This window comes from Mesoplodon densirostris, chromosome 4 (assembly GCF_025265405.1).
Source record: "Mesoplodon densirostris isolate mMesDen1 chromosome 4, mMesDen1 primary haplotype, whole genome shotgun sequence".
NCBI classification, from domain to species: domain Eukaryota; kingdom Metazoa; phylum Chordata; class Mammalia; order Artiodactyla; family Ziphiidae; genus Mesoplodon; species Mesoplodon densirostris.
In genome coordinates, this window is record NC_082664.1 from 65,134,716 (window position 1) to 65,162,380 (window position 27,665).

Here is a 27,665-nt window from a genome sequence, read left to right on the forward strand (position 1 = left end):
CATAGTCTGGCATAATGGGTACAAAAACAAGACCCATATATATGCTTTCTACAAGAGACCCACTTCAAACGTAGGGACACACACAGACTGAAAGTGAGGGAATGGAAAAAGATATTCCATGCAAATGGAAATCAAAAGAAAGCTGGAGTAGCAATTCTCATATCAGACAAAATGGACTTTAAAATAAAGACTATTACAAGAGACAGAGAAGGACATTACATAATGATCAGGGGATCAGTCTAAGAAGAAGATATAACAGTTGTAAATATTTATGCAACCAACATAGGAGCACCTCCATACATAAGGCAAATGCTAACAGCCATAAAAGGGGTAATTGACAGTAATACAATCATAGTAGGGGAGTTTAACACCCCACTTTCACCAATGGACAGATCATCCAAAAGGAAAATAAAAAAGGAAACACAAGCTTTAAATGATACATTAAACAAAATGGAGTTAATTGATATTTATAGGACATTCCATCCAAAAACAACAGAATACACTTTCTTCTCAAGTGCTCATGGAACATTCTCCAGGATGGATCATATCTTGGGTCACAAATCAAGCCTTGGTAAATTTAAGAAATTTGAAATCATATCAATTATCTTTTCTGATCACAACACTATGAGACCAGATATCAATTACAGGAAAAAGTCTGTTAAAAATACAAACACATGGAGGCTAAACAATATACTACTAAATAACCAAGAGATCACTGAAGAAATCAAAGAGGAATGCAAAAAATACCTAGAAACAAATGACAATGAAAACATGACGACCCAAAATCTATGGGATGCAGCAAAAGCAGTTCTAAGAGAGAAGTTTATAGCAATACAATCCTACCTCAAGAAACAAGAAACATCTCAAATAAACAACCTAAACTTACACCTAAAGCAATTACAGAAAGCACAAAAAAACCCCAAAGTTAGCAGAAGGAAAGAAATCATAAATATCAGATCAGATATAAATGAAAAAGAAAGGAAGAAAACAATAGCAAAGACCTATAAAACTAAAAGCTGGTTCTTTGAGAAGATAAGCAAGCAAAATTAATAAAGCATTAGCCAGACTCATCAAGAAAAAAAGGGAGAAGACTCAAATCAATAGAATTAGAAATGAAAAAGGAGAAGTAACAACTGACACTGCAGAAATACAAAGGATCATGAGAGATTACTACAAGCAACTCTATGCCAATAAAATGGACAACCTGGAAGGAATGGACAAATTCTTAGAAAAGCACAACCTTCCATGAATGAACCAGGAAGAAATAGGAAATATGAACAGACCAATCTCAAGCAGTGAAATTGAGACTATGATTAAAAATCTTCCAACAAACAAAAGCCCAGGACCAGGTGGCTGCACAGGTGAATTCTACCAAACATTTAGAGAAGAGCTAAAACCTATCCTTCTCAAACTCTTCCAAAATATGGCAGAGGTAGGAATACTCCCAAACTCATTCTACGAGGCCACCGTCACCCTGATACCAAAACCAGACAAAAATGTCATAAAGAAAGAAAACTACAGGCCAATATCACTGATGAACATAGATGCAAAACTCCTCAACAAAATGCTAGCAAACAGAATCCAACAGCACATTAAAAGGATCATACACCATGATCAAGTGGGGTTTATCCCAGGAATGCAAGGATTCTTCAATATATATGCAAATCAATCAATGTGATAAACCATATTAACAAACTGAAGGAGAAAAACCATATGATCATCTCAATAGATGCAGAAAAAGCTTTCAACAAAATTTAATACCCATGTATGATAAAAACCCTCCAGAAAGTAGGCATAGAGGGCACTTACCTCAACATAATAAAGGCCATATATGACAAACCCACAGCCAACATCGTTCTCAATGGTGAAAAACTGAAACCATTTCCTTTAAGATCAGGAACAAGACAAGGTTGTCTATTCTCACCACTACTATTCAACACAGTTTTGGAAGTCCTAACCATGGCAATCAGAGAAGAAAAAGAAATAAAAGGAATCCAAATTGGAATAGAAGAAGTAAAGCTGTCACTGTTTGCAGATGACATGATACTATACACAGAGAATCCTAAAGATGCTACCAGAAAACTACTAGAGCTAATCAATGAATTTGGTAAAGTAGCAGGATACAAAATTAATGCACAGAAATCTCTTGCATTCCTATACACTAATGATGAAAAATCTGAAAGAGAAATTAAGGAAACACTCCCATTTACCATTGCAACAAAAAGAATAAAACACCGAGGAATAAACCTACCTAAGGAGATGAAAGACCTGCATGCAGAAAACTATAGGACACTGATGAAAGAAATTAAAGATGATGTGAACAGATGTAGAGATATAGCATGCTCTTGGATTGGATGAATCAACATTGTGAAAAGGACTATACTACCCAAAGCAATCTACAGACTCAATGCAATTCCTATCAAAGTAGCAATGGCATTTTTCACAGAACTAGAACAAAAGATTTCACAATTTGTATGGAAACACAAAAGACCTCAAATGGCCAAAGCAATCTTGAGAAAGAAAAACAGAGCCACAGGAATCAGGCTCCCTAACTTTAGACTATACTACAAAGCTACAGTAATCAAGGCAGTATGGTAGTGGCACAAAAACAGAAATATAGATCAATGGAATAGGATAGAAAGCCCAGAGATAAACCCACACACATATGGCCACCTTATTTTTGAAAAAGGAGGCAAGAACATACAATGGAGAAAAGAGAGCTTCTTCAATAAGTGGTGCTGGGAAAACTGGACAGCTACTTGTAAAAGACTGAAATTAGAACACTCTCTAACACCATACACAAAAATAAACTCAAAATGGATAAAGACCTAAATGTAAGGCCAGACACTATCAAACTCTTAGAGGAAAACATAGGCAGAATACTCTATGACATAAATAACAGCAAGATCCTTTTTGACCCACCTCCTAGAGAAATGGAAATAAAAACAAACATAAACAAATGGGATCTAATGAAACTTAAAGTCTTTTGCACAGCAAAGGAAAACATAAACAAGAGCAAAAGACAACCCTCAGAATGGGAGAAAATATTTGCAAATGAAGCAACTGACAAAGGATTAATGTCTAAAACTTACAAGGAGCTCATGCAGCTCAATATCAAAAAAACAAACAACCCAATCCAAAAATGGGCAGAAGACCTAAATATTTCTCCAAAGAAGATACACAGTTTACCAACAAACACATGAAAGGATGCTCAACATCACTAATCAATAGAGAAATGCAAATCAAAACTACAATGAGGTATTACCTCACACCAGTCAGAATGGCCATCATCAAAAACTCTACAAACAATATATGCTGGCGAGTGTGTGGAGAAAAGGGAACCCTCTTGCACTGTTGGTGGGAATGTAAATTGATACAGCCACAATGGAGAACAGTATGGACGTTCCTTAAAAAACTAAAAATAGAACTACCATATGACCCAGCAATCCCACTACTGGGCATATACCCTGAGAAAACCATAATTCAAAAAGAGTCATGTACCACAATGTTCATTGCAGCTCCATTTACAATAGCCAGGACATGGAAGAACCTAATTGTCTATTGACAGATGAATAGATAAAGAAGATGTAGCACATATATACAATGGAATATTACTCAGCCATAAAAGAAACGAAATTGAGTTATTTGTAGTGAGGTGGATGGGTCTAGAGTCTGTCATACAGAGTGAAGTAAGTCAGAAAGAGAAAAACAAATACCATATGCTAACACATACATATGGAATCTAAAAAGAAAAAAAAATGATCTGAAGAACTTAGGGGCAGGACAGGAATAAAGACACAGATGTAGAGAATGGACTTAAGGACATGGGGAGGGGGAAGGGTAAGCTGAGACAAAGTGAGAGAGTGGCAAGGACATATATACAGTACCAAACGTAAAATAGATAGCTAGTGGGAAGCATCCGCATAGCACAGGGAGATCAGCTCAGTGCCTTGTGGCCACCTAGTGGGGTGGGATGGGGAGTGTGGGAGGGAGATGCAAGAGGGAGGAGATGTGGGGATATATGTATATGTATAGCTGATTCACTTTGTTATAACACAGAAATTAACCCACCATTGTAAAGCAATTATACTCCAATAAAGGTGTTAAAAAATGAAATAATGCCATTTGCTGTAACACAGACAGACTTAGAGAATGTCATCCTAAGTGAAAGAGAAAGACAAATATCATGTGATATCACCTATATGTGGAATCTAAAATATGACACAAATGAACTTATCTATGAAACAGACTCACAGACAGAGAACAGACTTGTGGTTGCCAAGGGGGTGGGTAGGTATGGAGTAGGAGTTTTGTATTAACAGATACAAACTATTATATATAGAATGGATAAACAAGGTCCTACTGTATAGCATAGAGAACTGTATTCAATATCCTGTGATAAACCATAATGGAAAAGAATATGAAAAAGTATGTATATATTTGTATAAATGAATCACTTTGCTTATAGCAGAAATTAACACAGCATTGCGAATCAACTATACTTGAATAAAATAAATTTAAACAAATAATATAAAAAGAAAAAAGTCCATTTGACAATAAGACTTTAAAACACATCATGCTGTATTCCTTTTTCCTTCCATATCCTCTTTCCTTAATTTTTATTTATAATTAGTTTCAGTTTCTCTCAAAATTATCACCATTACTGTAGCTATTTGCTTTTTTTTTTGCAATTTGCTTTATTCACAAAACAATTTGTATTGGAACTCATTCAATATTATGACACATAGATCCATCTATTTCTTTTTTTGTTTTGTTTTGTATAATTGAAGTATAATTGATTTACAATGTTGTGTTAGTTTCAAGTGTACAGCAAAGTGATTCCGTTATACATATATACATATATATGTATGTAAGTTAGTGCAGCCACTATGGATTCTGTTCTCTTATAGGTTATTACAAAATATTGAATATAGTTCCCTGTGCTATACAGTAGGTCCATGTTGGTTATCTATTTTATATCACCTATTTCTTTTTAACTGCTGCATAATATTCCCTAGTGTTCATATGCCATTGTTTATTTTGCTGTTGCTCTGTGTTCACAGTTAACAAAATTCTATGATTAATATCCATGTCCCTGTGTCTCTGTATCTATTTAGGAGTGTTTCCTCTATGGTAGATACGGAGTAGTAGAAATGCTACTACTACATTTGCTAATGCTACATTCTCAGAGAAAATGCATGTTTTAAAACTTGTATCAGATGTTTAAAAATACGTCTTCCAAAATATAGTTCCAGTTTACAAGCTGTGATACTGTGATTTATAATAAGAAATGTATATTCAGTCTTCATCCTTATTTCTGGTACCTATAGCTATTTGCTTTTAAATGATCCTCAGCTCTTAAAAATCTATAAAGGAATTTAGTCACAAACCTGTAAGATTTATATCAGATTTTACTATGTTTTGAAAACCTATCAAGCTTATGATTATCTATTTTAATGCTTTTGGCAGATACCACAAATTATCAATTTTCTAAGTATCAGTAGAGGCCAGGGTAAAGTAATAGTTCATTTTGGACAAAAAGTAAAGTATTTTGAACTAATTTTTATTTATGATCTGTTACCTCCTGAAGAAAGAGTAAATGAATTTTTGTGGACTAAATCATTTTCATACTTGCTTAAATATGGATGTATAAAGACACAAGCTCTTTTATGGTCTCCTGCCAAATATATCAATTAGCTATTATGATCCATTTTTTATGATTACTCTGTTTTAAATCTGATAACCACACCATTGCATTGTTATCCAGGCAACATCTTCCTAGCATTTCAATTATCTTAATCTCATGCAGACCCACATCAAAAGCTTTTACAAACATTTAGATACATTGTTTGTCCATGGAATTTTCTTTATCCACAAACTTGTTGAGTAATTTTATAAGACCAAATAAATCAGATTTGCCTGGCATTATCTGTCTTCATAAACAAATGCTGTCCGCTGTCCATCACATTGTTATCTAAATGATTTCAGATCAATTTGGTTTGCTCTAACTTGGGCAATTGCATTCTGCCAACCCCAAACTCCCTCTGTTTCAATTGAAGACATTATTCTTCCTTTCACTTAACAAAGTGTTCTGTAAAGCAAGCAGGCAAGTATCTGAACCAATAAAGCCTAGTTTCCTGAAGATTTGTGTCTGATAGGCTAACTGAAATTATGTATTATATCCATATCGTAGCTTTAACTGCTGACATTATTACCTAAATCATTGTACTAGATGTCATAGTAATATTTTGTGTTACATCAATAGGAAAAGTAGGGAACACAAAGAATGTCTGCCTTTCATGTGTACTTCTAGGACATCCTAATGCTAGATTCCCTACAACATAATTAGATTTAGTTGAAATCAAGTTTTACATCAGAGGTTAATAATGAGATACACTGAATGTGATATGATTTCATTGAAAAACTCGTTATATATTGTACTAGGGCGGAATGATCATTGTGCTTTATCTAAGAAAAATGATAGCTCTACAGTTGGTCCTCCATATCCAAGGCTCTGAATCTACGGATTCAACCAATTGCGGATGGAAAATATTCAGGAGAAAAATTCCAGAAAGTTCCAAAAAGTAAAACTTGAATTTGCCACACTCTGGCAGCTATTTACTTAGAATTTATACTGTATCAGGCATTATAAGTAATCTAGAGATGATTTAAAGTATACAGGAGGATGGACATAGGTTATATGCAAATACTATGCCATTTTATATAAGGGACTTGAGCATCTGCGGATTTTGGTATCCACAGGGGTCCTTGAGCCAATTCCCTTCAGATACCGAGGGTTGACTGTATATTTCAAGGTAAATGAACAAACTATTTATTACTCACCATTTCATTACATAAAATCTATAAATTTATTAATACTATTCCTCTTACATGTATACGATGCCCTTTGAAATCTGTGGCTTATCTCTTTATGTGACATTCACCTAAAACTGTATGTTAATTTGGGGGCAATTGAAAGAGGCATTAGGCTAGCTTGCAGAGCATGTTTTCAGAAGAAGGAGAACCTTCAACTTCCTTTGGTGTTCCTATACTTTAATTTCAACCAGGCTTAGCTTGAACTGACATGTACAGTTGTTTGTTTAAAACAAACAAACTCGGGGACTTCCCTGGCGGTCCAGTAGCTAAGACTTCCCCTTCCAATGCAGGGGTTGCAGGTTCGATCCCTGGTTGGGGAGCTAGGATCCCACATGCCTCATGGCCAAAAAACCAAAACATAAACACAGAAGCAATATTGTAACAAATTCAATAAAGACTTTTAAAATGGTCCACGTCAAAAAAATCTTTTAAAAATAAAATAAAACAAAACAAACGAACCCAGATTCCAAAATTCAGTCATAATCCCCAGGGAATAATTCACACGCTGGAAGCACGTGTGTGTAATTTTTTCCTTGGGGGTCCTTTTGATCAGCATTTGTAGCACCAAACCCACTGGCCCAAGAAGCAGTAATTTGGAAGAAGACACTAAAGGCAAAGTAGATAAAATAAACAGAAAATTTGTCATTATTTACTCACTAAAAGTATCTCCTTTACTAACAGAGTATAGTTAAACTTTCTCTACCCACTAATGAATTAATCAAAACCCAGGAGAAACATGAGTAAAGACAAAATATCTCTAAGATGAAATTACTGTATTCTCTTATCTTCATTGTTCTTATTGTTAAGTTGTTTTGTTTTGTTTTAACTTAAGAACATGATAGCTCATGAGATCAACTGTACTAACATCTTTCTTGGTTTCTGATTTTTCTATTGCTGAAATATCAACCACACTTGTTGAGTAGAAGACATTAAATACTGCGTGCATGTGTGTGTGTGTGTGTGTGTGTGCTGGAAATGATTATTAAAGAAGACAGTATTATTGTGAGAGAACAGGACAGAATGACTCAGGATTGGCTACATTTCCTTTACTTCCTTTCTATTTCTCTAAGGGACCTTCCATAGAGATAATTAGAATATTGGCCTGGCTCTTATCGTCTAACAGAGTTGCGTGTCATTAATAAAACCTTTACCTGCCTTCATACATTGCAACTACAGTGCTTATATGTAAGGAGCGTTCTGCTTTCCAATAAAGCAGATTTTACCAAAGGCTTATTTGTCATTAATATTTTGCTGAGGAGGGGAGGTTGTTAAGAGAGAATAGAAATGCAAAGAAGACTAAATCAAGAAAACTTTAACATTTTCAACTAGGATTCCTCATCTGAACTACAGTACACAGAAAATTACTTGACTATTTTCTTAATTCTCCCAAGGATGGTACAAAGCTAGTGCTATTCTAGATGCACAGGTGAAAAGTTAATTTGTTACATATAATGGATGCCTTGGGGCATTAGGGCTTAATTCTCCTCTAAGCCAGGTGAAAAAGACTTACAGCTATATTTAAATATAATTCCTTGGGAGTTTGGGACTAGCAGATGCAAACTATTATATATAGAATGGATAAACAACAAGGTCTTACTGTATAGCACAGGGAACTATATTTCAATACCCTGTGATAAACCATAATGGAAAAAAAGAGAATAGATATATATGTGTAACTGAATCACTTTGCTATATACCTAAACATTGTAAATTAACTACACTTCAATTTAAAAATTTTTAATTAAATATAATTCCTTAAATAGTCCATTTTAACTTCAAAATAAATTTGAAACTCCTATATAAGCAGCTTTAATAATTTCAATCTATCATGAACAAGGAGATTGATTTGTTCCCCCCAAAAGGTTAATTGTGCTTAATCCTTTGAAACTAGTTTAACAATGAAAGCAGCATTGTAACCTCAAATCTTTTATGGAACAAGACTTAGTGTGCTAGTTAATTAAAACAAGATCCACATAGTATATTCATGAGCACTAACTGCTTGAAAAGTCCTAACTTGGTGTCAAGATCAGTAGGTTTTATTCCTAGTTTGGTCAGAAACTTATTGATAGACAACCTAACTGACAGACAAGCTAAGTTTCTAAATGTTTTTACTTCAAACGCTCTATTGAAAAATATAAAAAGAAATTACTATAAGCACCAACTTTCCCACTGGGAATGTTGAGACAGTCTTTACATAAAGGAAATCAATATGTATTTATATCTTTTGTATACATTTTATAAATAAGAAACTAGGAGTGTAATATTTATTCATAGTGAGCTATTATATCTGTCATCCCTGGGCAAAACTCCTTAAAGAAATTTCCAAAATGAAAGAGAACACAGAAAAAGCAATATATAAAAAGGCAAGGAGGGGAAGGAAAAGAAACATGTGAAGAAATACACAGTGGAGCCAAAATATATTAGATACTCATTGGCATATTTTCAGAGTCTACACAACACCCATAATTATTTAACATTTCAACTGAGAAAGTTTGTATACATATATTCTATAGATGTATAGTGCAAAACTATGAATATATTTTGAACAATTACGTGTGAAATCCTCCTCATGACCATTTTCACTGAACAACTATACTATGAGTAGAGGATTTTCTGAAACTGAAATTGCTATTTGCACGATGTGGTGCATTGAAGCAATTCAAGGCTTTCATTCCACTTCACTGGAAATGAAGATTCACTATATTAATGTTCTCTAGGCACTTATGTGGTGTGAAATTATGCCCCTCAATTACAAATTCTTCCAGCCTTCTCTCTCTTGGCTTCTCTATTTTCAAGTTTTATTTCAAATACTCCACAAAATATTTGGCCTCACTTGGCATAAAAGAAGCAAACCTCTGTGCCTTCTTTTCCCCACCTTTCTATGGAGATAATAACACTTGCCTGTCTCATAAAGATATTGTGAAGCATAATATTTTGTAAAGCACTTTTAAAAACTTAGCTATGAGGGCTAATGGAAATAAAAACTGTATTGTCATCTATTCCTCCATTTCCTCTCAAGTTGGCCATTTTCTTTTTTGTTGGTTTGTTCCTTTGAATGTTAAGAAGAAGTATTGTTTTGCTATTGAATATTGAAGCATAGTTTTATTTCCTTCAACTTCTTTCCCTTTCGATTTCTTTGTGACCTCTTCTGATTTCACTGCCATCAAATCAGAGATTGCTTCCAAGAACCCACCTAGAACTGACTCAAATATTATCTGTTTTATAGCTAAAGCACCTGTAACATGGTCTAATCTCACAACCAAGGATCCTCCCAAATACTAATTCAGGACTCAAGGCTTCATGTCGTCCTGGTTACTGGACACTAGTGCCACTACACGACCTTCTATTCATGCTCTGTGTCCATCAGACCTATGTTTGTATTAACTGAATAGATTCTCCCTCTCATGATGTGAACACCCTTGAGGGAAGGGACTGAGTCTATCTACAAAGTACCTAGCACAATGGTCTACTCACAGTATTTTAAAAATGAGTTAAAATAATTAAATAACACTACATTTTATACTTCCTAAGCTGGCTGCGCTGCAGAAGTCCTTGGAGCCAAACTGGACTGAGCCTAGAGGCGCTGTTGCCCATTATTTCCAAACCCAAAGTAACCCAGGTGTGGAGAACTTCTTGACAAGCCTCCAGGGGTTCATCTGGATGTCTATCATGTCTCTGCAAGCCAAATCCTGACTGAACTCTTCTCTCTGGAGCTGCTGATAGAGGACTCCATTGTAAGATTTAAAGATATGAGGCCCTTTTCTATCTACTATACAACCATGTCTTCAGAAATGTACTCTTAGAATGCATCGAAGTACATGATGAAGGAACACTATAAAAAATGAATTGAGGGGCCTCCCTGGTGGCGCAGGGGTTGGGAGTCCGCCTGCCGATGCGGGGGATACGGGTTCGTGCCCCGGTCTGGGGGGATCCCATATGCCGCGGAGCGGCTGGGCCCGTGAGCCATGGCCGCTGGGCCTGCGCATCCGGAGCCTGTGCTCCGCAACGGGAGAGGCCACAACAGTGAGAGGCCCGCATACCGCAAAAAGAAAGAAAAAGAAAAAAAAAATGAATTGAGGAGTACATAAAGTACACAATAAAAGGATGATGTTGAGTAAGTTACTTTGCTAGAGAGGCCTTGAAGTTGGACACACCCAAGTTCCTGCCCTGGCTCTGCAACTTGCTAGCTGTGTTACATCGAACAACTTACTTTATTTCTCTGAACCTCTGTTTCCTCATCCTTAAAATATTACTTCCCTTGGAGAGTTGTGAAGATAGTTTTACTGTAAGTAATATGAACACATACCCAACCCAATGTAGAAGCTCAATAAATGGCATTATCATTATTATTAGAAAACACACCATGGAAAGTTATGAAAAGAGTCACCTTAACCAAAGTAACAACGAAACACGTACTTCTGAAAACAGCCCCAGAGAAAGCCCAGTAGAACAAGAAGGAGGTTTTTTCAGTGACTAGACAGGAAGTCACAACTTTCTCTGTTCTAGCTCACTCTTAGGTGGGTTCAGAGGATGAAAAATTACAAATCAAGAATGTAAAACCACTGAGTTTGAATAAAATGATTTCCAATTTTCCCATAGCGTCGCTCCCTGAGAAGGAGGAGCTCTAAATATCACAAAGCCTTCGATTACCTAGCCAGTTTCAATAAAATGGGAAAGAAGGAGTGTGATGCAGCAAACATTTCAACAGATATCAAGTTTCACATCTTATTCCTGAGGTTCTCTGCAGGAAGCAGGACTAACTGCTGGGCTCCACATTACAGTAATGTTGTCTTCCAGAATTCTGGGAAAAGGGGCATTTCCCAGCCACAGATAAAAGGAGGCATAGTCACTCTCCCTCTTCCGCTCCCAGATTCTTTTTTAGGAAAATAAATTGGAGGAATAGCAGAGAATACATTTTAGATGCAGCTGCTCAGGTATCTCAGAAAAACATGATCTTAAATGTCTGGAAAATATGATCCCACATCTCAGCAGGAGGAGATCATGTAGCTGCTGCTTCCCTCTAAACTGCACAAAGAACAAAATCACAGAAGACATCTTAGAAAAATTAAAGATACAGACAGACAGCTAGATAGATAGGTAGTAATAGATTGACAGACAGGAATTACTGTTAGTGAAATCCCATCATAGGAGGGCTCTCCAGGGTGAACGATGTTAAACTTAATGCTTCAAAAGAGATTAAAAACATATTTGAAGTGACAGTTCTTGATCGATCAGTCAGATAAACAGGTGATGATTTGCCAGTGGGGAGAAACATAAAGTCTTTTAGTTTGTTTCAATCTACCTGAGCTCATACAAATAACTGCAGCTGACCCCTAAACAACACGTGGGAGTTTACTTATCTGCAAATTTTTTTCAACAGTAAATACTGCAGTACTACCACACAATCCAATCTGATGTTGGTTGGTTGAAACTGCAAATGCAGAACCACTTATTGGGAGGAACTGCATATAGGGAGAGCAGACTAAAAATTATGTGCAGATTTTCCATTGCAGGAGGGTTGGCACCCCTAACCCCCATGTTGTTCAAGAACCAACTGTATTACATTGTCTAACAGAAGCAGTGACAACTTCAAATTCTAAGATTACATACCCCATTAAGAAAAGAGATGGATGTCCACCGACAGATGAATGGATAAAGAAGATGTGGTACATATACACAATGGAATATTACTCAGCCATAAAAAATAATGAAATAATGCCATTTGCAGCAACATGGATGGACCTAGAAATTATCATATTAAGTGAAGTACACCAGACAGAAAAAGACAAATATCATATGATATCACTTATATGCAGAATCTAAAAAAAAAAAGATACAAATGAATTTATTTACAAAACAGAAATAGACTCACAGACATAGAAGTAATCTTATGGTTACCAAAGGGGAAAGGGGGGTGGATAAATTAGGACTTTGGGATTAACATATACACACTACTACATATAAAATAGATAACCAACAAGGGCCTACTGTAGAGCACAGGGAACTGTACTCAATATTTTGTGATAACCTATAAGGAAAAAGAATCTGAAAAAGAATATGTATATATATTATATATGATATATATATACATGCATAACTGAATCACTGTGCTGTACATCTGAAACTAACACAACATTGTAAATTAACTATACTTCAATATAAAGAAAAGAAATTGGACAAATAAATGGGGCAAGAAAGCACACAGTTCAGAACACAGTGCCATTTTTTATTACACGTAGGTTAAGCAGCTGACAATGTGGACATTTTGAAGAAACTGTGACACGAGCTAAATGTTTTGGGAAGTCCGAATCAGTAGCATTGCACAAAGTTTTCCTTCTAGTTCTATGCTTAGTGTGTTGCTGAAATTCAAGAAGTCATAGGTAGAAAAAGAATTATTTGGCTGGTAGATTATAAACAATGGGTATATTATGGGCTGGCTAGTTTTTCTCTCCCTTTTTGTGAATGTATACGTTATGCGAGGATATTGGGAGGAGAGAGAATTTCTAGGCTGTTGTAAAAACAATCAGCTCATTTAGCCTCAAAATGTATTATGCCATGTGATATTTGGAAATCACTTGGAAAATACATTCAATTTTTAACATCTCTATAAAAAAGCAAAACAGTATTCATAGGTCTTTCTGTAATGCTTAATTCTGGAATAGTGAAATTTTAATTCTCTTAAACTATATTTCTCATCAAGTGAATTAAGTAACTCAAATGCAAACTTCCCCATTATTTGAGCTCTTCTCTGATTTTCTACAAAATTTATAAATTTGCACTTTAGCTTCTGTTTGAATACATTCTGGATTGTGTTTTTCTCTTGTTTGTTATTGCTGTTGCTTTGCTTTTTTTTTCTTTGTGTGTTGTGGTGGATAGAAGATTATAAACTTCTGTGACTATGACAACCCATATCTTTCACATTCTGCTGTCACCCACAGCATCTAAAACAGATCAGTATTTATTGCATATTCATTGGCTTAAATTGAATAACATGTCTAAAAAGGACTTTAGGGTCCTATGTCCATTTCTCTGTTTTCGGGACCCTACTTCAATCTAGGGAGAAAAAATCAGTCCTTTTGTTAAACCCCAGGAAAAAGTGTTTTCCACTGCTTGTAAAGGCAATCCTGCCTAATGTCAAAATTATTTACCAAAAGGAAATTCTTCATATATGTGTAGACATATACAGAGAGATAGGTAGATACAAAAATCCTTTATCTTTGTTTCACCCAAAAAGCTACAACTGGCATTTGCTACATCAATATTATGTAAGAATGCACCTTATAAGCTTTCTTTCTGCAACATATCAGGGAAAAAATCGAGATAATTAGTGAACAGAAGGTGGAAAATATTCATGAAGCTAGAAGGCAGGAACAGCTATTAAGAATAACATTTTAATTCCTGTCATGAGATTTTAAAGCCCAACATACCAAGTTAACTCCTCTTTCAATACTGTGTTTTTAGTTTAGAAACACCTTTTCACTGAAAAATAAAACTGTGTACCTCAGAGTACATCTTAAATGTTCTCACCACACACACACACACACACAAAGGTAACTATGTGAGGTGATAGATGTGTTAGCTAACCGCATTGTGGTAATCATTTCACAAGTTATATGTATATCAAATAATGCATACCTTACACTTACACAATGTTATGTCAATTCTGTCTCCATGAAGCTGGGGAAAAAACCTGTGTACCTCAAAGTAAATGAAATTGGGGTTCAAGGAGACTTCAAGTAACTCAAAACATGAAGATGCACAGTGACTATAAATTACTAAAATTCTAGCAATCTGTCTCTTTTCCTGACATCTGATCAAAGTTTTATCATATATTAATTATTGTTTTGAGCAAAGGCCCTGAATTTCTTTGAGTTCACCAGCTCTAGACACCTACAAATATGTTTTGCTATAAATTACTGGCACTGTTTCTGTTGATATTCAGTATAATCAAACATTTGTAAGCATGCTGTCTTTTCAATCTGTTCAGCTGATGCACTTTACCTGATCTTTCATTAAAGTAATCAAAACACTTGCTGTGTTGCATCTAATGAATGTTGCATGTATGATTAAGTGCTTTCATTCATATTGCAAGTTTGATTTAATGTAATCTGCCTTTCAGACAGCCATTAGCCTAGCTCCAACGTGAATTTGATTAATTGGCTGAATTCTTCCAGATGTCCATTAGGCATTACAGGAATTTCTATGTAGAAACAGCAGGGACTGTCTAGCACAGAACCAAACAATGAAATGTTATATTGCTGCCATGACTTACAAAAAGCTGGATTCATTTTCATTAATAAAACATCTGTACTCCTGCACAGCTATGCATTGAGATGCATTTATTTTATATGTTTATTTCTGTTATGACTGTAAATAGATAGTTAAATAGAAGCACATTTATTGATATTATGTGGGCTCAGGGTTTAGCAGATGCTGATTGACAAAACAGATCAATTTCAAAAGTTTCCAGAAGGTCCTAAATAGAAAAAATAACAGACACCTGTTTGAAACAGAATTAAAGACTGTCTGGGATTATAGCAATAGAAATAAGAGTGTTAAAATGACATGAGAGACTTATTTTGAAAATGGTTTGATTGTCCTACATACTCCAAACCACTGGATTTCTTTAAGAAAAAATGGCAAATGTGGCTCTTGCTGGGATGACTTACACTGTTGTTTGGAATAGCTTTCTTTTGCTTTTAGTTTTGTATTCTCAGTTCTTGAAGAGCAGGGAGAGATTTAGCCTTGTTCAGATCCTATCTCAGTGTATTTTACCACTTAATAAATGTTATTACCCATCATTTGAGAGGTTTACCACAACAAAGAATTGAAATGAAAGGTAAATTTCAAACAAAGCCAGTATTAGGGACGATCAAACACTCTCTAAAACCAAATATTCATCTTAAAATTAAGAGATTACCACAAAAGTGATGTTTTGTGTCTCTTTTACAAGGATCTACAAATTGATTTTAGCAACTGAAGTTGAAACTATTTTCTTATGCCTAAAACTGTATGAAGTAACTATTTTGTGACTATACATCATCCCTGCTATAAAGACATATAGTGTTTGAACTTTAAGACTAAATGCCTTTTGGGGACTTCCCTGGTGCTCCAGTGGTTAAGACTTAGCCTTCCAATGCAGAGGGTGCAGGTTCAACCCCTGGTCGGGGAGCTAAGATCCCACATGCCTCGTGGCCAAAAAACCAAAACATAAAACAGAAGCAATATTGTAACAAATTCAGTAGAGACTTTAAAAATGGTCCACACTAAAAAAAAAGACTAAATGCCTTTTATCCTTTCTTTGCACAATTAGACAAAGTATATAAACTTGGTAGGGTGTGGAGAAAAGGGAACCCTCCTACACTGTGGGTGAGAATGTAATTGGTACAACCACTATGGAGAACGATAAGAAAGTTCCTTAAAAAACTAAAAATAGAACTACCATATGACCCAGCAATCCCACTCCTGGGCATATATCAGGAGAAAACCATACTTCGGAAAGATACATGCACCCCAATATTCATTGCAGCACTATTTACAATAGCCAAGACATGGAAGCAACCTAAATGTCCATCGACAGAGGAGTGGATAAAGAAGATGTGGTACATATATACAATGGAATATTACTCAGCCATAAAAAGAATGAAATAATGTCATTTGCAGCAACATGGATGGACCTAGAGATTATCATACTAAGTGAAGTAAGTCAGAGAAAAACAAATATCATATAATATCACTCATATGTAGAATCTAATTTTTTAAAAATGATACAAATGAACTTATTTACAAAACAAAAACAGACTCACAGATTTCAAAAACAGACTTACGGGTGCTGAAGGGGAAAATTTGGCTGGGAGGGATAAAGTAGGCATTTGGGATTAACAGACACACACTACTGTATATAAGATAGATAACCAAAAAGGACCTACTGTATAGCACAGGGAACTCTACTCAATATTCTGTAATAACCTATATGGGTAAAGAATCTGAAAAAGAATGAATATATGTATATGTATAATTGAATTATTTTGCCATACACCTGAAATTAACACAACATTGTAACTCAACTATACTACAGTAAATTTTTTAAGGGAAAAGAAAGTATGTAAACTTGGAGAAGAAAAAGCAATCTTCTCATTGTAAAATATACATGCAAATCATTAATCATAATACAATTTTTTTCTAAAGTAATTGAACTTTGAAATTTTAAGTTTTACCTGAAATAGCTTCCCTATTAGTCGTTTCTACTTCATTGGGGCTTTTTAAAAAGTGATTCCTTATTTCCTAATAGTTTGTTTTAATTATGAGCAGGTGAAATTATATCATCTGGAAGAGGGTATCTTTTAGGAATCAGATCGTCAGTCATATGTGCCATGTTAATAAGATGATGTCAACAGGATTTCAAAAATGGGGCTTGAACAGCTAATATCTGCCTTGACTAGAAGTTTGTTGGCAAATTTTTGGAGTATAGAAAATCCTATAAGGGAAAATAATTGATAGTCTTCTTATTGATCTTGGTGCTAAAATACACACTTAAAAATACTAATTTAAATATATTTGTATTATTTATATAATATTATAATAATATAAACTAATATAATATTTATATAATACATATTATAGAAGTATAATAGTTTAAATATTTTTATTAGTTATATTATAATAGAATAGAATATATGATAATATATTATTTATATAATACATAGTATTATAAAAGAATACTAGTTTAAATATATTTGAGTTTACCATCTTCTTCACAGTCATTCAGCAAAAATTCATCAAACACCTACTATGGAAAAGTAAAGACATATACCCCACAGTCCCTGCACTCACAAGGGAAGCCATGTAAGTATATTCCATGACAAGGACCATAATAAAATTTGTTCAAAGTCCTATGACAGCATAAAAGGAGTGTTCCCCTCAATTCCCTCAAGTTTTACAGAGGAGTTAACATTTGAGCTGCATCTTGAAAGATGAGTGGAGTCAAGCTTTCAAAATAAGGGGAGGGAGTAGGGAGCAATACGGGCCTCAGGCACCAAGATCTGTCATGTTGTCAGGGGGAGCATTTGCCCCCCACGCCTGATGTTTTCTTTCGTGTCAAGGGACATCTGTTAGCGTGACATTCCTGGACTCCTTCCTTTCCCTCATTCACTCATTCCTCACTAGGGGAAGAGGAATGATGTCATTTGATTAGTGAGTTAGGGACCGGAACTTGGTATGCTTAGCTCAGCCACCTTCTTCCTCTCTCTTCTTTCTGATCAACCTGGTCTGCTCTTGGCCTTACCGAAGCATGGAAGTAACTGGTTGCCCCTGAGAGAAGAGGCCAGTAGTTATCCATTTCTTCCTGGGCAGGATGGGTAAGTGTGTCTAATTCTGGAGTTCAGAATTAAGAAGCCCCTTATTTTCTACATGTTAGCCACATTCTCCAACCTAGCCATCATTAGGAATAAAAGTGTGATTTTCCTCTCAAACTGCCTCCTTTATCTTCTCAGTTGGTCTAGAACTCAGGTCGGAAATTAGGATGCTATTTATTGTCCCCCCCGCCCCCCTGCCAAAAAAACCCCTCCAGACACGGTAGGAACGAAATTCGCCTATTCAGAGTGTTGAAGCACAAAGGATTGAGAGGAGAAGTGAGAAATGAGACTTGAAAGTAAAGAGGCCAGATTGGGAAAGCCACCAAGCCTCTACAACAATTTGCTAAAATACTTTGTTGTAATTATGAAGATGAAGATGTTATCTAGGAAAAGGGCTAAATGCCTTAATAGAGCTTCACTGGTGGTGATCCTAGGCTTCTCAGGCAGTGATCCTCAAGCTTTACTATGCATTGGAATCATTTGGGGACTTTAGTAAAATGCAGATCTGGAGCCTCATTCTCAAAGATTCTGATTCAGTATGAGCACAGTATGGGTCCAGGAATCTGTGTGTTTAACAAAGCCCCTGAGTTAGGTGACTCTCATGCCAGAAATTTTACATAGCAGTCTATATATAAACAAGATTGTCTGGGACTTGCCTGGTGGTCCAGTGGCTAAGACCCCATGCTCCCAATGGAGAGGGCCCGGGTTCGATCACTGGTCAGGAAACTAGATCCCACATGCCACAACTAAGTGCTCGCATGCCGCAACTAAGACCCAGCACAGCCAAATAAAAAAATAAATATTTTAAAAATAAATAAATAAACAAGATTGTTTTAAGTTGCTGGTCTTTTCATTTCAAACGCATTTCCAATATCTTGCATTTGTACTCTCCTCTTCTCACAATTGCTGGTTTTGATATCATAGTTGTGTGCAGATGATTTCCTACATTTACTGTATGTTTGCCTTTACCAGTGAGATTTTCCATTCATAATTTTCTTGTTTCCAGTTGCGGCCTTTTCTTTTCCACCTAGGGAAGTTTCTTTAGCATTTGTTGCAAAGCTGGTCTGGTGGTGCTGAATTCTTTTAGCTTCTGATTCTGTAAAGCTTTTGATTTCTCCATCTAATCTGAATGAGAGCCTTGCTGGGTAGAGTATTCTTGGTTGTAGGTTCTTCCCTTTCATCACTTTAAATATTATCGTGCCACTCCCTTCTGGACTGCAGAGTTTCTGCTGAAAAATCAGCTGATAACCTTATGGGAGTTCCCTGGTAAGTTATTTGTTGCTTTTCCCTCATGCCAGAAGATTTAAAACCACCCTTGGAGAAACACTATTTGAGGGTCTAAGCTTCAGTTTTACAGTTCTAGAAATCCAACTTCATCAGAATACCCAAAGATGTTCAGATTCATGATAACCAAATTCCCAAGATATTTGAATACAAACCAGAACGCTGCTTTATGTATAGTGAGAACTCTAACATTAAAAGGACTGGAGTACTTGGAACTGTAGAGAGCACATTCTCTCCCTGTAAGAAACCCCATATGGGCAGCCACATTACACCAGAAGGTTGCTTGATCACCTTTGAATCATAGTAGTGGAAGTTAGTTGGGTGACCTTTACTAATGGCATCCAGCTAGTCTGATGTTTCCATCTCCACCATCAAGGTTGACTTGCAAAGGGAACTGGAAGCTGCTATCAGAGGCCCCCTGCCCAGGGCGCTGAAGACATACTGGCAAATTCCTACTCTTGATTTCCCCTCTTTCTAGGCTTCTCTTCACATATTCTTCAGGTAAGATTAAATATAATTGATCAGATTACAGATTTAGATATACCTATATTGAAAATCTATGGATGTTACCTTGATAGAGTTCAAATGCTCCCAAAATTCACCTCCCCATTTACAGAGTATTGTTTAGGGCAGACTATTTCTACAAAGGAATGCAAGCTTCATGAGGTCTGGGATCTTGACTTTCTGTTCATCACTTCATCCTGAGTGCTTAAAATAGTGCCTGACATAAAAGAGTAGTCAACAAATATATTTTGATGAATGAAGGATTAGTCTCATGTATTACATGACCATTCTTTTTCTTTTTGATTCTCACAGGGAAAACATAATTCCAAGATCTGCATCCTACAAATTAGTCACACATCTCAACAAAATGCTGAAAGCAAAATCCGTTGCTTTTGTTACACTTTATCAGAATTTGCTTTGATTTCTAGCGTCAATCTCTGGGGAGTTTATGTCTGTGAGTTCCCAACTGGTTAAAAGGAATGGGAAATCTCTGCTTGCTCAAGAATAAAAGACAGAGCTTCCCTGGTGGTGCAGTCGTTAAGAATCAGCCTGCCACCATCATCAAAAAATCTACAAACAATAGATGCTGCAGAGGGTGTGGAGAAAAGGGAACCCTCCTGCACTGTTGGTAGGAATGTAAATTGATACAGCCGCTATGGAGAACAGTATGGAGGTTCCTTAAAAAACTAAGAAGAGAACTACCGTATGACCCAGCAATACCACTACTGGGCATATACCCTGAGAAAACCATAATTCAAAAACAGTCATCTACCACAATGTTCATTGCAGCTCTATTTACAATAGCCAGGACATGAAATCAACCTAAGTGTCCATCAACAGGTGAATGGATAAAGAAGATGTGGCACATACATACAGTGGAATATTACTCAGCCGTAAAAAGAAACGAAATTGAGTTATTTGTAGTGAGGTGGATGGACCTAGAGTCTGTCATACAGAGTGAAGTAAGTCAGAAAGAGAAAAACAAATACCGTATGCTAACACATATATATATGGAATCTAAAAATAGAATAAGAATCAGCCTGCCAATGCAGGGGACACGGGTTCAAGCCCTGGGCTGGGAAGATCCCACATGCCGCAGAGCAACTAAGCCCATGTGCCACAACTACTGAAGCTGTGCTCTAGAGACCACAAACCACAACTACTGAACCCACATGCCACAACTACTGAAGCCCGCACACCTACAGCCCATGATCCACAACAAGAGAAGCCACTGCAATGAGAATCCTGCTCACCTCAAGAAGAGTAGCCCCTGCTCACCACAACTAGAGAAAGCCCACATGCAGCAACGAAGACCCAACTCAGTCAAATATAAATAAATAAATTAAATTAAATTAATTTTTTTAAAAAAGAATAAAAGAATAGGAATGGAGCTGACTAAATACCGTTTCTCTTCATGTTTGGAATGGACAGCTAAGCCTAAGAACTTTCTCCCGGGTGTGTAAGTGAATGTCACCCAATACTCCCTGTACCCTCTGTACAACGAATGTGAGGAGGAAGTTCCTTAGCTTCTGAGCTTAAGAAACATTAAAAAATATTGTGAAGATCCAACTAATTAAAAATGAAATACAGCCAGTTAAGCTCCATCCATTTTTAATTTACAATATTGCTTTGCTTCCGAGGCAAATGTGGACAAGTCACAACTTCTTTGGATGCCTGAGGGATCGAAAAAATTAAATCAGCAGGATTGGCTATTGATGTTTTCTAGCAAATCTTTTGAAATCTCTGCCTTTCATCCATCTTGCAGGAAAACAGGATTGCTTTGTGAGCATTCAAAGATATTAATTCCTTTAATAAATCCTGATTCGTATGTTGAAAACTTCCAACCGTTAGGTTTCTGTAGCAATCTCTACATCAGGGGTAAATGTTGCCCGCAGGCAGACTCCCAATTTTCTTCCAAGTATCATTGCTCTTAGTCTGAAACTGGGGCTAACCAACACCACAAGAGATTAAACACACCTTCTGTTCAGCCTCTTTTCATGAGATTTCTTTGTTATATTGTTTGCAAGGCAAATTTCATGACAGGCTGTTTGCTTTCCTGGTGATCAGCACTTAATGAGATAAAGCACAAACATAAGCAGTGACTGTCCCAGTTCTGTGCTTTGATCCCTGCCCTTCTAACCAATGTGAAAAAAAGATGGGGCACAACTTGAGATTCTAAAAATGTAGTGAATATTTGTTATAGAGTAAGCCAATTGGAGCTCCATCTAATAAAAACAATAAAAATCAAGTGTAGCAAGTTAAAACACAAATACATAGAGGAAATGCCACGTGTGCACGCATGAAAGGTGGGTTTAAGGGCAGAAGAAAGTTGACTGTTGTGAAAATTCTAGCATAGCATCTATTTCTCCAGTAATTTCACCACAGTGATTATCCAAATATAGTAGAAATGAGAAGACAGCAACAAAACTATCAGATGACCCTCTTGAGGACAGCATTATTTTAGGGGGGGTTCTTTTATTAAAAGGAAGCATTCATGACATTGGTTTAAGATGTTCTGAAGCCTTCTCCTTGAAATTCCTCCTTTAGGGAGCAAATAGTAATGTGTCTTCTACTGGAAAAAAGTATAAAGTTTTCTCTTTTTTGTCCAAGCCATTAAAAAAAAAAAAGAAAAAGAAAAAAAAGAATGACACAGGGAACTATATTCAATAACCTGTGATAAACCATAATGGAAAAGAATATGAAAAAGAATGTATATATATGCATAACTGAATCACTTTGCTGTATAGTAAAAATTAACACAACATTGTAAATCGACTAAACTTCAATAAAATTAAGTAATTTTTTTTTAAAGAATGATAAATAGGCTGGCTCCTGTGGGAGAGAGAGAGAGGCTGAATAGCGATAAATGAGTCAACACCTTTCCCCTGGAGACTAAACTAAAGAGGGAGGGTCTAGATAGCGCTTGACTTTAGAAAGGGAGCTGACCAAAAGAACACTAGTGCAGAGAGCAGTGTTAGGAAGGTTTTGAGGGACAATTGAGAGCCTGTGACTCAGTAGGGTCTGGTGTCTCTCTTCTAGAAGAATATTTATCATTTTGAATTAATGATTTACTTTAGACTATTTCCTGAAAGTAAAAAGTCCTAAGCACATTAACCATACATAAATAAACAATATTTTCATAATGCTGCTGGCTGTAGAACTATACATTTAGAGATACATTTTTTAAATTTTTCTTTGTTTAGTCAACAATGAATTTTTATGTTACACACTTCTTAGCCACCGATTGATTTTTTTCTGTAAATTGTCTTTTTTATTGAAGTATACTTGATTTACAATGTTGTGTTAATTTCTGCTGTACAGCAAAGTGATTCAGTTACATATATATATATGTACACATTCTTCTTAAAATTCTTTTTCCATTATGGTTTATCACAGGATATTGAATGTAGTTCCCTGTGCTATACAGTGGGAACTTGCTGTTTATCCATCCTATACATAATGGTTTGCAACCGCTAACCCCAAACTCCCAATCCTTCCCTCCCCTACGCCCCTCCCCCTTGGCAACCACAAGTCTGTTCTCTGTGTCTGTGAATCTGTTTCTGTTTCATAGATAGGTTCATCTGTGTCATACTTTAGATTCTACATGTAACTGATATCATACGGTGTTTGTGTTTCTCTTTCTGACTTACTTCACTTAGTATGATAATTAGAGAAACACTTTATTGTTCCTTTTTTCCAATCAAGGTATAATAATGAAAAATTAAACATTACATTAAACACTTTAAAGATTCTATCTTTTTTTTTTTTTTTTTTTTTTTCTTTTTGCGGTATGTGGGCCTCTCACTGTTGTGGCCTCTCCCGTTGCGGAGCACAGGCTCCGGATGCGCAGGCCCAGCGGCCATGGCTCACGGGCCCAGCCGCTCCACGGCATATGGGATCCTCCCAGACCGGGGCACGAACCCATATCCCCTGCATCGGCAGGCAGACTCTTAACCACTGCGCCACCAGGGAGGCCCCTAAAGATTCTATCTTTTAAAATAACTACCTATCTAATTATATATGTGTATAAATAGACAGACATACATATATGTAATAAGTACACAATTAGAAAAATTAATTCAGCTGTGTATTGATACATTAATTTTGTCAAAGTTAATCATTGGTTAACTTCAAATAGTATGTTCTGCCTTTACTGAAGCAAAATATTTAAGAATAAAAATGTTAGATTTTCCATATGTAAATTTTTAATTTCATTATTCAAGAATGAGCTATACTTACACTTTACAGGCTTACCTCATTTTACTGGCTTCCGAGATACTGTGTTTTTTTACAAATTAAAAGTTTGTGGCAACCTTGCATCGAGCAAGTCTATCGATGCCATTTTTCCAACAGCATTTGTTCACTTTGTGTCTCTGTATCATATTTTCATAATTCTCAGAATATTCAAACATTTTCTTTGTTGTTGTATTTGTTACAGTGATCTGTGATCAGTGATCTTTGATGTTACTATTGTAATTGTTCTGGGGCACCACAAATTGTTCCCATATAAGACAGCAAACTTAATCCATAAATGCTGTGTGGGTTCTGACTGCTCCACCAACCGGCCGTTCCCCTGCCTCTCTCCCTCTCCTCAGGCCTCCCTATTCCCTGCGACACAACAATTTTGAAATTAAGCCAATTAATAACCCTACAATGGCCACTAAGTGTTTAAGTGAAAGGAAGAGTCGCATGTCTCTCACTTTAAATCAAAAGCTAGAAATGATTAAATTCAGTGAGGCAGGCACGTCCAAAGTCAAGAAAGGCCAAAAGCTAGGCCTCTTGTGCCAAACAGTTAGCCAAGCTGTGAAGGAAAAGTTCTTGAAGGAAATTAAAAGTGCTGCTCCAGTGAACAGATAAATGATAGGAAAGCCAAACAGCCTTATGGTTGATAAAGAGAAAGTTTTAGTGGTCTGGATGGACCAAACCAGTCACAACATTCCCTTAAATGAAGGCCTAATCCAGAGCAAGGCCCGAACTCTCTTCAATTCTAGGAAGGCTGAGAGAGATGCGGAAGCTACAGAAGAAATGTTTGAAGCTAGCAGAGTTGGTTCATGAGGTTTAAGAAACAGTAAAGTGCAAGATGAAGCAGCAAGTGCTGATGTAGAAGCTGCAGCAAGTTATCCAGAAGATCTAGCTAAGATAATGAATGAAGGTGGCTACACTACACAACAGATTTTCAAAGCAGACAAAATAGTCTTCTATTGGAAGAAGGTGCCATCAAGAACTTTCACAGCTAGAGAAGAGAAGTGAATGCCTGGCTTCAAAGCTTCAAAGAACAGGCTGACTCTCTTGTATGGGGCTAATGCACCTGGGGACTTGACATTAAAGCCAATGCTCATTTATCATTCTGAAAATTCTATGGATTAAGAATTACAATAAATCTACTCTGCCTGTGCTCCATCAATGGAACCACAAAGCCTGGATGACAGCACATCTGTTTACAACAAGGTTTACTGAATATTTTAAGCCCACTGTTGAGACCAACTTCTCAGAAAAAAAAGATTCCTTTCAAAATATTACCACTCATTGACAATGTATCTGGTCACCCAAGAGCTCTGATGGAGATGTACAGTGAGATTCACGTTGTTTTCAAGTCTGCCAACACAACATTCATTTTGCAGCCCATGAATCAAGGAGTAATTTTGACTTTCAACTCTTATTCTTTAAGATACATTTCATAAGGCTATAGCTGCCATAGATGGTGATTCCTCTGATGAATCTGGGCAAAGTACATTGAAATCCTGGAAACAAGAAAACCGTTCTAGATGCCATTAAGAACAACGTGATTCATGGGAAGAGGTCAAAATATCAACATTAAGAGGAGTTTGGAAGTTGATTCCAAATCTCATGGATGACTGTGAAGGGTTCAAGTCTTCACTGGAGGAAGTAACTGCAGATGTGGCAGAAATAACAAGAGAACTAGAATTAGAAGTGGAGCCTGAGATGTGACTGAGTTGCTGCAATCTCATGATAAAACCTTAATGGGGGCCTCCCTGGTGGCGCAGTGGTTGAGAGTCCGCCTGCCGATGCAGGGGATACAGGTTCATGCCCCAGTCCGGGAGGATCCCATGTGCCGCGGAGCGGCTGGGCCCGTGAGCCATGGCCGCTGAGCCTGCGCGTCCGGAGCCTGTGCTCCGCAGCGGGAGAGGCCACAGCAGTGAGAGGCCCGCGTACCGCAAAAAAAAAAAAAAAAAAAAAAAAACTTTAATGGATGAGGAGTTGCTTCTTATGGATGAGCAAAGAAAGGGGTTTCTTGAGATGGAATCTACTCCCTGTGAAGATGCTATGAAGATTGTTGAAATGACAACAAAGGATTTAGAATATTCCATAAACTTAGTTGGTAAAGCAGCGACAGAGTTTGAGAGGACTGACTCCAATTTTGAAAGAAATTGTACTGTTGGTAAAATGCTATCAAACATCATTGAATGCTACAGAAAGATCATTTGTGAAAGGAAGAGTCAATTGAAGAAGGAAACTTCACTGTGGTCTTATTTGAAGGAACTGCTACAATCACTCCAACATTTAGCAACCACCGCCTTGATCAGGCAGCAGCCGTCAATATTGAGGCAAGGCCCCCTACCAGAAAAAAAGTTATAATTCGCTGAAGGCTCAGATGATGCTTAACATTTTTTAGCAATAGACTGCTTTTTAATTAAGGTACGTGCATTGTTTCTTTACACATAATGCTATGGCACACTTAATAAACTATGGTATAGTGTAAATATAACATATATATGCACTGGGAAACCAAAAAATTTGTGTGACTTGCTTTATTGCATATTCGCTTTATTGTGATGGTCTGGAACAGAACCTGCGATATCTCTGAGGGGTGCCTGTATTATAGTGATGTTCATAGTGCTTTACTACATGTTAAAAAATATATATATTATTATCCTTCCCAATGAGACTCTAAAGAGAACCCTAGTTGAGTTTATTCACTTTGCTACTCGCCCTCAGAGTTTCAGATTTTCCAAGTCTGAGGAGGATTCTGAGCATCTCTGTAGGCAAGTATAATGTGCAGCCAGGGTTGAGAACGACAGACTTACAGGAGCTTAAATGTAGAAATTATGGTCATAAATATCATATGATATTGCTTATATGTGGAATCTATAAAAGGGTACAAATGAACTTATCTACAAAGCCAAGTTACAAATGTAGAAAACAAACTTATGGTTACCATGGGGTAAGGGCTGGGGAGGGATAAACTGGGAGATTGGGATTGACATATACACACTACTATATATAAAATAGCTAACTAATAAGGACCTACTATATAGCACAGGGAACCCTACTCAATACCCTGTAATGGCCTATATGGGAAAAGAATCGAAAAAAGAGTAGAGATATGTATGTGTATAACTGAATCACTTTGTTGTACACCTGAAACTAACACAACATTGTAAATCAACCATATTTCAATAACAAATTTTTTTAATTTAAAAATAAATAAGAAATTGTCATAATTGGTAACATCTTTCATTAAGAGTAGAAATAAAGTGGACAAATAAATAAGTCTCAAATTACTCCAGAAACAGACTCACTTCAAAACTTAGAGCTGCTCTGTAAACCAAAAATTCTAATGTATTACATACTAATGATGATGATGTTGTCTGAATGGTGGAGTAGACAGTTCCAAGTTCTTGTTCT